Source organism: Candoia aspera, chromosome 2, assembly GCF_035149785.1.
Source record: "Candoia aspera isolate rCanAsp1 chromosome 2, rCanAsp1.hap2, whole genome shotgun sequence".
NCBI lineage: Eukaryota > Metazoa > Chordata > Lepidosauria > Squamata > Boidae > Candoia > Candoia aspera.
The window spans coordinates 9687352-9700855 of NC_086154.1; positions in this window are offsets into that span (position 1 = coordinate 9687352).

Below are 13504 nucleotides of genomic sequence, written 5' to 3' on the forward strand. Positions count from 1 at the left end.
AGAGGGCAAAGTCCACTCCCTTTTCGCACTGAAGATGTTGCCTGGTCTGGCAATGAAACGTCTGCAACAAAACAACAAGGCTCAGAGAGCACCAAGGACTCTACAACCATTAGAATGGAGAATTTAGTAGGGACGTTTGTGGCAGTGACAAAAGCCCTGTAAAGTTTCAGATGGAGAGGCTGTTCTGCCTTGCAGTTGAACACGATTAAGAGCTGCACGAATCATGAGCTGAGGAGAAAAGGCATCGTGGTTTTCAGCGTAGGATCTCCAGGTGTAGGAACAGCCCCTGCTGTGATCGTGTTTGCCTGGAGGTGCCTGCTTGTTAGCCTTGGATGGCTGTGGGTGACAGCAGCACCAAGAGGCTGAGCCTTTTGTCGCATCCCCCTCGGTGATGGAGGTGGGAGAGAAGAACTGCACAGTGGAAGATGTTTCATGTCTAGAAATGCATTGTGTAAGAACCATTTATGGCTCTTGAGAAGGAAAAAACTGGGTAGTGTTAGAGTTGCTGTGAACGTGGGGCCAAGGTAGGGCAAAGCTCCCTTCCCAAGACATGGGAGATGTTTCCATTTCTTCCACCCCTCTCTCAGGGCTTCTTTTTATATTTTCCCAAAAGTAAAGAGAGGAGAATTATTTGGAACCATTAAGTGGCATTTTAGCTATGCAGATGAATGATCCTGATTTTGCTGAGTTCAGAAGACACCAAAGAATTCAAGGCTTGTTCATTTCAGGAACACAGTTCAGTGACCAGATTATAATACTTTTTTTCCCCCTAGTAGATCACTTTGCATATGATCCCTCTGCAGAAGGACAGCCAACAACCAGGACCAGGCCAGGGGTGGGGAGGAAGCAAGAGGCTCTTTTGTCCTGAGCCTCAAGGTCCGAGTGGCTTCGAATGTAAACCTCTGCAAAGTTGTTAAGCTTTAAAATATTCAAATTACATTTAATTCTCTCTTCCTTCCGCTCTCTCGCTCTTTTTTGGTGCCATATTTTTGTGCACACCTGTTATGATGTCCTATTTTGTTACGGTTAGGAGCTGCAGATGCTTGAAATGCTTCAAAAGCCTCTGGATCTTTGAGGGGGCCATACCATAATGCAACATCTTGCATTCTAAACAGTATTTAGAGTTCACCCCAGTGAGGGCAAAGTATACTTAGTGGCCACAGAATACTGACGTCTTTGGGGGATTAAACAGGACAATAGAGAGGGAATGGAATGGAATGGAATGGAATGGCTTGGTGGAGGCCATGGCTGGCTGGCTACTGCAAGGGTTTATGGCAGCTCGTCTGTTTCTTTTGATTACCATCCTGCGCAGACTTCCTATTTTTTCTTTTGGGAGATGTCTCATGCGTACACCCAAACCCGCAGGAGGCAAAAAGTGGGGCAATGGGTATGAGTATGAGGATGATCTTAATAATAATGTATGTCATGCTTAAGAAGTAAGTGCGGACCAGAAAGGAAGGAATATTAAGTGAATTTGAATATGCAAAGATGCAAAGAGAGCCATTAACACTGACACTAAGGGAACAGTGGAATACCCAACAAGTAGCCCCTTTACAATAAAAAGAACAGATAAATTAGACCCCAGAAAACCTACTAAGAATATATCTATTTTCTACGAAAACCCCTGTGTCTGTTGGTTGGTTTGTAACCTCCAGTTGTGCAAAACGGTGCATCAGAGGGCAACAGGCTTTGAAGCAGGCTACCTCAAATGGGCCAGCTTACCGAATGCCACGACCTGTCACTCCCGTGTCCGGTGGTGACGGCAATGGGCTAGAAGCCAGGAGGCGGCGAATTCTAGTCCCGCCTGAGGCAGGAAAGCCGGCTGGGGGACTTTGGGCCAGCCATGCACTCCCTCAGCCCAGCTCACCTCGCAGGGTGGTGGTTGTGGGGAGAATGGGAGGAGGGAGGAGTAACAGGTGTGTTTGCCACCTTGAGTTATTTGTAAAAATAATAAAGGGATAGAAAAGAAATAGGAAGGAAGGAAGGAGGGTGTCATGAGTGCCATTGAGCTGAAGTCATCAGCGCAATGGCACACATGACAATAGCAAGGAAACAGGAGAAGGGGCTCAAGATAAGTAGCCATCAACTCACAACGACTAACGGCCAACAAACAATAACTAAACGGATCACGGAGCACACCCGAGCCATCAGCGCCAATACAACGGGGATCGCCCAGCTGACAGCAATCACCGGATGAATAGAAAACCCGATGATGGGCGATCCCGGAACGCCAGCGGGGCCTCACAACCCCTCACCCACCGGCAGGGCAACGTATTGGACAAAGGGGGGTGACGTGACCGCGAGTGAGGGGGCGCTGACCGGCGCGGGGTATTTAAACCCCGCACTGGCGCGCTCCTGTCACTCTCAGCTTTTTTCCTTCCGACGCTGTAACTGCGCTGTGAATAAACCAGAGCCTGATCCATCGAACCAGTGTCTGAGTATTATTCAGAGGCAGGCAGCGCATGACATAAAGCTGAGAGTCATAAACTCAGCCTCGCCGAGCCCCACCGGACGACAACGAGCCGCGGGAGGAATAGACGGCGAGAAGACCAGCAAGATGAAGCCGGAGCGACGCGGGCAAGGAGGGCGAGCCGCGCGGCAAGAGACAGAGGAGGACCGACCAAGGCCAGAGGCACCGCGGACTCCCGGAGCCATGGACGCCCACCCCACCCAACCCGAGCCTCAGCTCCAACCCCAAGGGGAGATGGCGACGGAGGCAACCCGACCGCGGGAGGGAGCAGCATGCCTTCCGAAACCAGCGGAGGACCCTGCGCCCCACATCGCACCCCAGCAACGGGCGTGGAGCGACAGCCCAACGGCGGTCAACACGGAGGAGGACGATGGAGACACCCAGCAGACGGCGGAGGAAGCGGACCAGCGGCAGAGGGAGGATGAACCCCGCCGGCAACCCACCCCCGCTGACGCACCAACGGAACCGGCCCCAGCGGCGGCGCGGGCTGTGGACGAGGAGGCACGAGCTGAACTCGCGGCCATGCGGGCTCAACTGACGGAACTCCGGACCATGCTCCAGTCGCTTATGCCCCCCGCGCCACCCAACGACGTCCCCGCACAGGCCCACACCCCGAGCGAAGCACCGAACCCCCACGGGCCAGCGGAGGGTCAGCAGACGGCACAGGCGGACGACACCACAGACCGGGAAGCGAGAGGCAGGGCCGCACAAAACGCCCGGGCCCCAAAGGACTTCCCCATCTTCTTCGATGGGAACCCCACGAAACTCTCGTTCTTCGTAACGAACGCCAGGGAGTTCATGGGGAGGCACGGACACTCCTACGACTCCGAAGCCGACAAGATCGCCGCCGTGGCGATCAAACTACAAGACAGGGCGGCGGACTGGTACGTCCAACTGTACGAGTCCAGCTCCCCCGCCCTCGCCACCTTCCCTGCCTTCATCAATGAGATGAAAAACTACTTCGAAGACCCCCTAGCCAAAGTAAGGGCGAAAAGCGCACTCCAAAGACTTAAACAGGGCACACGCACGGTCCCTGACTACGCCCTGGAGTTCAAAGCCCTCGCGGGGAAGGTCAGCGACTGGTCCGAGACCACCCTGCTGGAAATGTTCAAAAGGGGGCTCAATCGCGACGTTCTCCAAGGGGGCTCTACCACGACGACCCAGAAACGCTACACGGGTGGATCCACCTCGCGGGGAAAGCCGAACACGCGCACCGCACCTTCCTCATGACAACCACGGAAGACACAAACTATGCCGGAAAAAAGGTACCCGCACCACACGTGGGGATGGCCGGCCCCATATACCCAAAAAAGAAATTCAATCGGGAGCCCTACGGGAAGTGTGGCAAATTAGGGCACAAGACGGTGGATTGCTTCGCCAACCGACCGCCGACCAGTGCGCCTAAACCCACCCCGAAAATTAGCCCCAAACCACCCAACCTGGGGCCGCCCCCTCACCGCCGAATGACCGTGGCCACAGCGACACCAGAGGAAGGCTGGGACGCCTACTGGGGGGAAGAGGATAACGTAGACCCCGACCAGCCGGCGGGAAAAGCTCCCCGCCTGCCCTGAAACGCGTTGCGAGGCAGGCGGTGGGACAGCAGCGCGGACCACCTCGATGGAACGACGAAAGCCCCGTAATAATGGCGGCAATCAAACTCTCTGCCGGCAACGGAGCCACCACGGCCGCGGCACTAGTGGACTCGGGGTGCTCAAAAAACCTCATCCACCCCGACCTAGTCGCCAAACTCGACCTCCGCTGCTTCCCCCTCCCCACGCCGCTGGCATTCCACCAGCTGGATGGCTCCACAGCGGGAGGGAAACCAGCCACGCTGCAAACCGAGCCGGTCACCCTGCAAATGGGCACTCACACCAAACGTACATCGTTCGTCGTCACTCACATCGGACGGCCCATTGCAGTCCTGGGGATGCCATGGCTCGCGACAAACAACCCGCGCATCAACTGGGAGACCCGCACCTTCACATTCGGCGACGGCGAGTATCGAGCACCAGTTCCAGCGGGCAGAACCAACCCCACTGTAGGACGAGCGGAGGCGACTACACAAGACAACGCCGCTACCACAGCAGACCTACCGGAACAATACGCCGACTTCTCCGAGGTCTTCGGAGAGGCAGAAGCTGACCAACTACCCCCCCACCGCAAGACGGATTGCCGGATCGACCTACTGCCCGACGTCCCCTTACCTAGACCAAAGATCTACTCGATGACCCCGAAGGAGATGGCAACCCTCCGGGAGTTCATCGATAAAAACCTAGACAGGGGATTCATAGAGCCAGCATGCTCACCGGTCGGAGCCCCCGTCTTATTCCGGGAGAAGAAAGACGGCACCCTACGGCTCTGCACCGACTACCGGGGCCTAAACGCAGCTTCCCTGTCCAACAAATACCCCTTACCCCTGGTGAAGGACATGCTCGCCCACCTGTCCACGGGCAAAGTCTTTTCCAAACTGGACCTTCGCGAGGCGTACTATCGCATCCGAATCAGGGAGGGGGACGAATGGAAGACTGCGTTCAACTGCCCCCTAGGCGCCTTCCAGTACAAAGTACTGCCCTTCGGACTCACGGGGGCCCCTGGGGTGTTCATGCAGCTCATCAATGAGGTACTGCATGAACATCTGTTCAAAGGGGTCCTGGTCTACATCGACGACGTCCTTATTTACACAAAAACGCACGAGGAACATGTGACCCTAGTCAGGCAAGTCCTCGACAAGCTCAGAAGGGCGCAGCTCTATGCCAAGCCTACAAAGTGCGAGTTTCACAAAGCGCGCCTAGACTACCTGGGGTACCGAATCTCCGGGGACGGCATAGAAATGGACCCCGCAAAAGTCGAGGCGGTGCTAAACTGGGAGCGCCCCCGCAACAGACGCCAACTACAGAGCTTCCTCGGATTCGCGAATTTTTACAGGTCATTCGCCCGGGGGTTCGCAGAGATAGCCCTCCCCCTAACGGACCTCCTCAAAACCAAAGGGGTGGGGGACACCCAACGCGCCAAGAACCCGGGCACAGTGCTGAATTGGACTCCCGCGTGCCAGACCGCATTCAACAAGCTGAAAGCGCTGTTCACTACGGAGCCAATCCTCACGCACCCGGACCCAGAACGGCCGTTCGTGGTCCAAGCCGACGCCTCAGACTTCTCCCTGGGGGCCATCCTGCTACAGAAAGACCCCACGGGACTCCTGAAACCATGCGCCTACCTGTCAAGGAAGTTCTCCGAGACAGAAAGGCGATGGCACGTCTGGGAGAAAGAAGCCTTCGCGGTAAAATCAGCGCTAGAGACATGGCGACACCTACTCGAGGGAGCCACCCAACCATTCGAGGTTTGGACCGACCACCGGAACCTCGAGGCCCTACGAACGCCCAGACGCCTTAGCCCAAAACAGGTCCGATGGGCCCAATTCTTCAGCCGCTTTAATTTCCAGCTGAAGTTCATGCCGGGCAAAAAGAACTTCCTGGCCGACGCCCTCTCCCGACTGCCCCAAGACGAAGAGCCCGCCCCAGACACCATTGGGACGGTCCTATCCGCCTCGCAACTGGGGATGGCTGTGACCACCCGAAGCGGCGCTCGGAGGCAGCTCGACTCTACGGCGCAGCCGACGGCGGGACAACCGGCGACCGGAAGAAGCCAACCGCAACTACCAGGGGGAATGCGCACGGACCTCGCCGCCGCCCTCAAAACCGACCCCTGGTTCCTGGCAAACCCCGACAAGGTAACGATGGCACAGGACCTAGCATGGGGGGAAGGCAGAATCTACGTCCCGGACTCGCAACGCCAGGCGATCTTGCATAGGTCACACGATGCCAAACAAGCGGGACACTTTGGGTTCCTCAAGACCCTACACCTAACACGGCGTCAATTCTGGTGGCCCACGCTCAGGCGAGACGTAAAAGCATACGTAGCGTCCTGCCCAACGTGCGCTAGGGCCAAACGGGCACCAGGCAAACCCGCGGGGCTATTACAACGGGTGGCAGAACCCTCCCGCCCATGGGAGGAAATCTCTATGGATTTTATAGTGGACCTCCCACCCAGCCAGAAGAAAACGGCCATTTGGGTGGTGAAGGACTACTTCTCAAAGCAGGCCCACTTCATCCCCTGCACGTCGGTCCCATCCGCACAACAGCTAGCCAAACTCTTCCTCATCCACGTGTACAGGCTACACGGATGTCCCGCACGTGTGGTGACCGACAGGGGCACACAGTTCACCTCCAAATTCTGGCGGGCCTTCCTAAAGCTGACGGGGACCCAACAGGCCCTATCTACGGCCTGGCACCCCCAGACGGACGGAGCCACAGAGGTTCTTAATGCCACCTTAGAGCAATTCATACGCTCATATACTAACTATCACCAAGACGACTGGGCTGAACTGCTCCCATTCGCCGAAGTCGCATACAACAACGCCGTCCACACGAGCACGGGGAAAACTCCGTTCGAAGTAGTCTCGGGGCACGACTTCGTCCCATACCGGAGCTACCTCAACCCCCGGAACCCCAGGTGGATGCTAGTGACTGGGGACGGAAGATCGCGGAATCATGGCCAATAATCACGGCGGCGCTGAAGGATGCACAGGCAGCCTACAAAGAGCAAGCCGACAAGCACCAGCGCCAACAACCGACGTTCCAAGCGGGGGATATGGCCTACCTATCCACCAAGTTCCTAAAGTCAACCCAACCCTCGAAAAAACTGGGGCCTAAGTACATCGGGCCGTTCCGAGTCACCCAAATAGTGAACCCGGTAGCAATACGCTTGGACCTGCCACACAACCTACGGAGACTCCACCCGGTGTTCCACACCAGCCTCCTGAAACCGGCAACCACCTCTCGATGGCACCCAAGCACGCCACAGCCCTCACCGGTGATGATCGACGGGCAACACCACTTCGAGATAAGGGACATACTCGACTCCCGCAAGCAACGAGGAACTCTACACTATCTGGTCAGGTGGAAACACTTCCCCCACCCGGAATGGGTGGCGGCGCACAACGTTAACGCGCCTGACCTAACCAGAGCATTTCACCGGGCATACCCCGACAAGCCACAACCAAGGTCAGCAAGCCGTCCCCTGCAAACCCCCCCCGCAGGCCCCCCCGCCTCCCGTGCCCCAAGGGAAAGGGCCCCCCCAAGCCCGCGACTTGGGTGGACCTCCCGCCCCCGGGACTCACTCCCCCCACCCCGGGCCCACGAGGTGGTGACAAGCGTTCGCCAGCACCCTCCCCCCGCCCCCCGGCCGCGGGGGAGTGGCAAGCAAGTCAACAGGGCAACCTGGGGGCAACGCCCAGGAGATATAACAAAGGCGACGCACTTTAAATGAAAAAAAGAAGGGCCCTACCTGGAGCTGATAAGCACCCGACCAGCCACGCCTCTCTCCTCGCCGAACTGAGCCAAACAAACAGGGTGTGGCTGGAGCATGCGCACGCCAGAGTGTGACCCGGGCATGCGCACCATGGACACACCCTGGGAAGGCACGTGGTAGAGGGAGGAGCAAAGGGAGGGGCGACAACTACTCCGGCGGGAATTTTGAAAAAAAAAAAAAAAAAGTGCCGTTTTGACAGCTCCACCGTAAAAAAAAAAAAAAAAAAAACCAGAAAACCGGGGGGGAGCACTATTCGGACAGGGGGCAGTATGTCATGAGTGCCGTTGAGCTGAAGTCATCAGCGCAATGGCACACATGACAATAGCAAGGAAACAGGAGAAGGGGCTCAAGATAAGTAGCCATCAACTCACAACGACTAACGGCCAACAAACAATAACTAAACGGATCACGGAGCACACCCGAGCCATCAGCGCCAATACAACGGGGATCGCCCAGCTGACAGCAATCACCGGATGAATAGAAAACCCGATGATGGGCGATCCCGGAACGCCAGCGGGGCCTCACAACCCCTCACCCACCGGCAGGGCAACGTATTGGACAAAGGGGGGTGACGTGACCGCGAGTGAGGGGGCGCTGACCGGCGCGGGGTATTTAAACCCCGCACCGGCGCGCTCCTGTCACTCTCAGCTTTTTTCCTTCCGACGCTGTAACTGCGCTGTGAATAAACCAGAGCCTGATCCATCGAACCAGTGTCTGAGTATTATTCAGAGGCAGGTAGCGCATGACAGAGGGTATGTGGCAACAGCCTTGGGGCCATCTCACACCAGCTTCTGCAGCTCCTGCTGACTTTTGTCAGGACGTTCCTAGAGCAGCCCAGGAATCCCTGCATCCACGGGGTTTTCTTCCCACTAGGACAATGGCTTCCTTCAGAGTAGGCAAGTGGGAGAGAGCGGAACTTGAGCTCTGTTGCTTGTGAATATGCGTGTATGCTGCCGCCATCGTATGACTGTGTGTACTTCCATCGTTTCCTTCTCTGTAGCATGTAGATATCAGTGCATTGCTTCTGTCTGCAGGGGAGGCACCCACCATCTTGGTGAGGACCCCTCCGGTGTGTGCGGTATCGATAAAGACCGCGGTCAGCCTTGATTATTTGTACCTTGAGTCCTGTCTTGATTCCACACCACCTCAACATTCTTCCGTATAAGGAACCTTCTCCCTCCCTCCCTCCCTCCCTTCCTTCCGTCATTTCTTTCCTTCCTCCCTTCCTTCCTTCCTTCCTTCCTTCTGCCCCTTGACCATTAACTAAGCAATACCTTCCTCTGTCCTTGGAATGTACACCTGATCTCGTTTCTACGGTAACAGCTATCTGTCAAGGCCTGTGAGAAAGGAAGAGTAAGGAGGCCAACAGAAGTCTTCGAGGAAACAGAACAGGGTTTCAGAGCCATAATAAAAGTGCAAGTGTTCTAAGATATTGTGAGAAGGGTTCAAGGCGTCCCCCTCCTCGTCCTTTCCGAACTCTCTTTCCCCGGCCTTTCCCTGAACGCTGTTTCCCGCCAAAACCACTTCCCCTCCGGACAAGGCAAAGGAATAGAAATCACAGGGAAATACAGCACAACAGGTCAGGGTTAAAATATGAACAGGAAAACCTGGACATAGAATTGTGTCAGGAAAACACAAGTGGGTAAAACAGATTCCCCAGTAAGCTAATCAGACTCAACAAGGAAATTAAATCAAAAGGGCTAAGGAAACTAGCCGAGGTTTCCCTGATGAAGGTGAGGAAAATCCACTCCCCCCATTTCAATAGTCTCAGCGGGGGCCTAATTTCCTCAAGGACAGAAACCACAAAGCAACGGGGTTCGCAACCACAAAAACGCCTCCTGTCTTTTAGTCGGCCAATCACGGCCTCTTGGGAGGCCCCCTCGCAAGACGCGGGCCAAAGACGTTCTTATTAAAGAGGAGCGCTTTCCCGCCTTTTCGGCTAACAAGAGCCCAGCTTCCCTATATAAAGGGCTCCTGGGGAAAATGCAAGTGTAGCCACCTCCGGCAGCTGATTTCTCTGACCGTCGCAGGAAAATAAAGATGATGATAAAGATCCCTTCTGTCCAAGCAACCCCCTGAGTCCTTTTATTCCCGGGTCGGAACGGACCTGGTAAGATTTCCTTCCAACAATACCAAGGTGAAATATAGAATATATGAATATGAAATATATTTGTATTTAAGTTCTATCTACGTAAAATCATCTATCACTGTCTCCAACTTGGAAAAGGACGCAGGAGAGTCCAGTCCCTCTTTTGGGGGAGGTGGGCAGTAATTAAATTTGAGTAATAAATAGTAAATGAAATGAAGGTGCAGCCACCTGGCAAAATGCGGCGAGAAGGTAAGGGAAAGGCACTGACTGGGATTTCTCCTGTTACCTTGAAGTGGAACCAGGAAAGCTGCTGATCCAAGGAGCCATGGAGAGCAGGGGCTGTTCCTAAACCTGGAGATGCTACGCTCAAAACCACAATGCCTTTTCTCCTGAGCTCAATACTCCTGCAGCTCCCACCCCTCATGTTCAACTGCAAGGCCGAGCAGCCTTTGCATCTGAAGCTTTACAGGGCTTTTGTCACTGCCACAAGCGTCCCTAAGAAATCCTCCATTCTAATGGTTGTAGAGTCCTTGGTGCTCTCTGAGCCTTGTTGTTTTCTTGCAGATGTTTCATTGCCAGACCAGGCAACATTTTCAGTGCGAAAAGGAGTGGGGATATATATTTGATTGGTACCAAGGAGGGAGCTCAGAAGGAGGTAAACACAACGGGGTTTTAACACTTTGTAATTGTTAACCGATCAGGTATTTCCAGCCTGCCTCAGTGTTACGTGTCCCTGCATAGCGATTCTGTCTTCCTCTTCCATTCGCCCCCCCATCTCAATTTAAACCCTACAAAAATAGAGCCACTCTGTGAAGTGAGGTGACCATATCGCTTAGCAACAGCAACCTCAGTAGTCCCAGTTGCCGTCGTTAAACGAGGACCTCCTTGTACCTTCCTGCTGGCTTCCAACAAGCAAAGTCAATGGAGTACCCAGCAGGAAGGTGCAACTTTCGATGATGCGACATCATGCTTAACTGTGGGTGACATCACGCTTAATGGCCACAACTGGAACTGCCGTCAGAAGTCAGTGCAGTCATGTGACGTTTTGCTTTACAACTGTGTCGCTTACCAACGGAGCTGCCAGTTCCCATTGTGGTTGATAACTGAGAACTACCTGCATTGCATTTGAGATATAGTAGTGACTGCAGGTTATTAAAGGACTTCCTGTAGTAAACTGTTCTGTTAGTAAAGGGGGTGTAATGGCCTTTGCTAGCAGGTAGTAACCTCTCCAAGGCAGTAAGAATTGTTGCATTGCCCTGCCTGGGTGTTCCTGTCCAGTGTTTCTAAAGGTACCCTGGTTGATGAGGACCATTAGTTGCATCGTGAAAGGCTCTAATGCCCCCCAAACTGGACAGGTTGTGTGTTCTCATCTCCAGATCAAATGTTTCAATTCATTTGCTTAGTATTTGTTTCTCCTCTGGATTTCTTTAACTTTGTATGACTTATTATCTGGAACAATTTTGATTCATACATAATGCTTCTTTTTCATTCATCACTAACATTATTGTGAAAAAGAGAGCGAAGGATCAACCCTACTTGCTTGTTAGCGAAGGATCAACCCTACTGCCGTCAGAAGTCAGTGCAGTCATGTGACATTTTCCTTTACAACTGTGTTGCTTATTGACAGAGCTGCCGGTTCCCATTGGCTGGAACAGTCCTCACTGATCGCTAAAGGAGGTGCATTTTTCATTGCCTGTTTGCACACCTTTTCCCCCCAGGATGCTTTCCCTTGGTTTGGTTCTCCTTCTTGCAAAGGAAGGTTCTTGCTCTGTTACAGTGGTGAGGAGTGCACCCTTAGGAGGCCTCAGGAAACAGGTTGGGGACAGATCGTCATGGAGAAAATCTGTTGTATTAACATACAATTGAAACCAGAGGGTTTTCTTTTGGGATTGATAGACAAACAGCTGGGAAAAAGTCACGGAACTTTGCTTTTATATATGACAACTGCAGCAATATTATTATACACGTAGCCCTCAGTTACACCCCACATTAAAAATGAGTTGTTATGAAATAAGGTATTACTTATTTTCTACCCCTTTATTATTTTTACAAATAACTCAAGGTGGTGAACATACCTGATACTCCTTCCTCCTATTTTTCCCACAACCACCACCCTGTGAGGTGAGTTGGGCTGAGACAGAGTGACTGGGCCAAGTGAGTGAGGGGCATACAGGTGGTATGGGATCAGAATTCACTCATGCTGGCCAGGGCTGCTTCGAAGCACGCCCAGGGTCTTGGAGCCGGTGTTCCCAGCAAGCCGGCTTTGTTCCTGCAGGAGGAGATTCTAAATCTGCTAAAGGCTGATCATACAAAGCCGAGATCCAGGATGTCTCATTCGGTAAGCACCGTGTTTGACTTACACTGGGAAGACTCAATTTCGAATTGCCAGTCGGTAACAAGCAAGTAGGGTTGATCCTTCGCTCTCTCTTTTTCAGAATAATGTTAGTGATGAATGAAAAAGAAGCATTATGTATGAATCAAAATTGTTCCAGATAATGTCACACAAGGTTAAAGAAATCCGGAGGAGAAACAAACACAAAGCAAATGAATGGAAACATTTGATCTGGAGATGACAACACACAACCTGTCCAGTTTGGGGGGCATTACAGCCTATCGTGATCTAACTAATGGCTCTCATCAACCAGGGTACCTTTAGAAACATTACATATGCAGTCAGGTTATTATTTTAAACGCAGTGCAGATAGTCCTCAGTTACCAACCCCAATGGGAACCGGCAGCTCTGTCGGTAAGCAACACAGTTGTAAAGGAAAATGTCACATGACTGCACTGACTTCTGACGGCAGTTCCAGTTGTGGCCACTAAGCATGATGTCACCCACAGTTAAGCATGATGTCGCATCATCGAAAGTTGCACCTTCCTGCTGGGTACTCCATTGACTTTGCTTGTTGGAAGCCAGCAGGAAGGTACAAGGAGGTCCTCGTTTAACGACGGCAACTGGGACTGCTGAGATTGCTGTTGCTAAGCGATATGGTCACCTCACTTCACAGAGTGGCTCTATTTTTGTAGGGTTTAAATTGAGATGGGGGGGCGAATGGAAGAGGAAGACAGAATGGTTACGCAGGGACACGTAACACTGAAGCAGACTGGAAATACGTGATCGGTTAACAATTACAAAGAGTTACAGCCCCGTTGTGTTTTTTTAACCCCTTCTGAGACTTTTGCACGCACCAAGATGGAAAGATAAAAGAAATTCGCACAATGAAAGCATCGATGGTGAATTACTGGAATTGGCAGAGATGGCAACATTGACAGCACTCACAAGAGAAAATACTGTGTCTGGATTTGTTTCTATGTGGAAACCACTTCTGGATTATTTGCTTGCATCTGAAAAAAATTAAGTTTTGATTTTCAGTCTGGATGATTAAATTGTTACTTTTTATAGAAATAATGTTTATTAAGGTTTAGTTAAAAGCAAAAAATTAAGGTATTATATATTTGTAATCCTTTCTGTGTTGAAGAAGGCCAGAACTCACATTCTTTGTGTTTCTTTCTAAATATTTCTGCATTTTTAATTTGTCCTCTTTTAGTTCTTTTCTCAAGTTTTTCTACACTTCGTA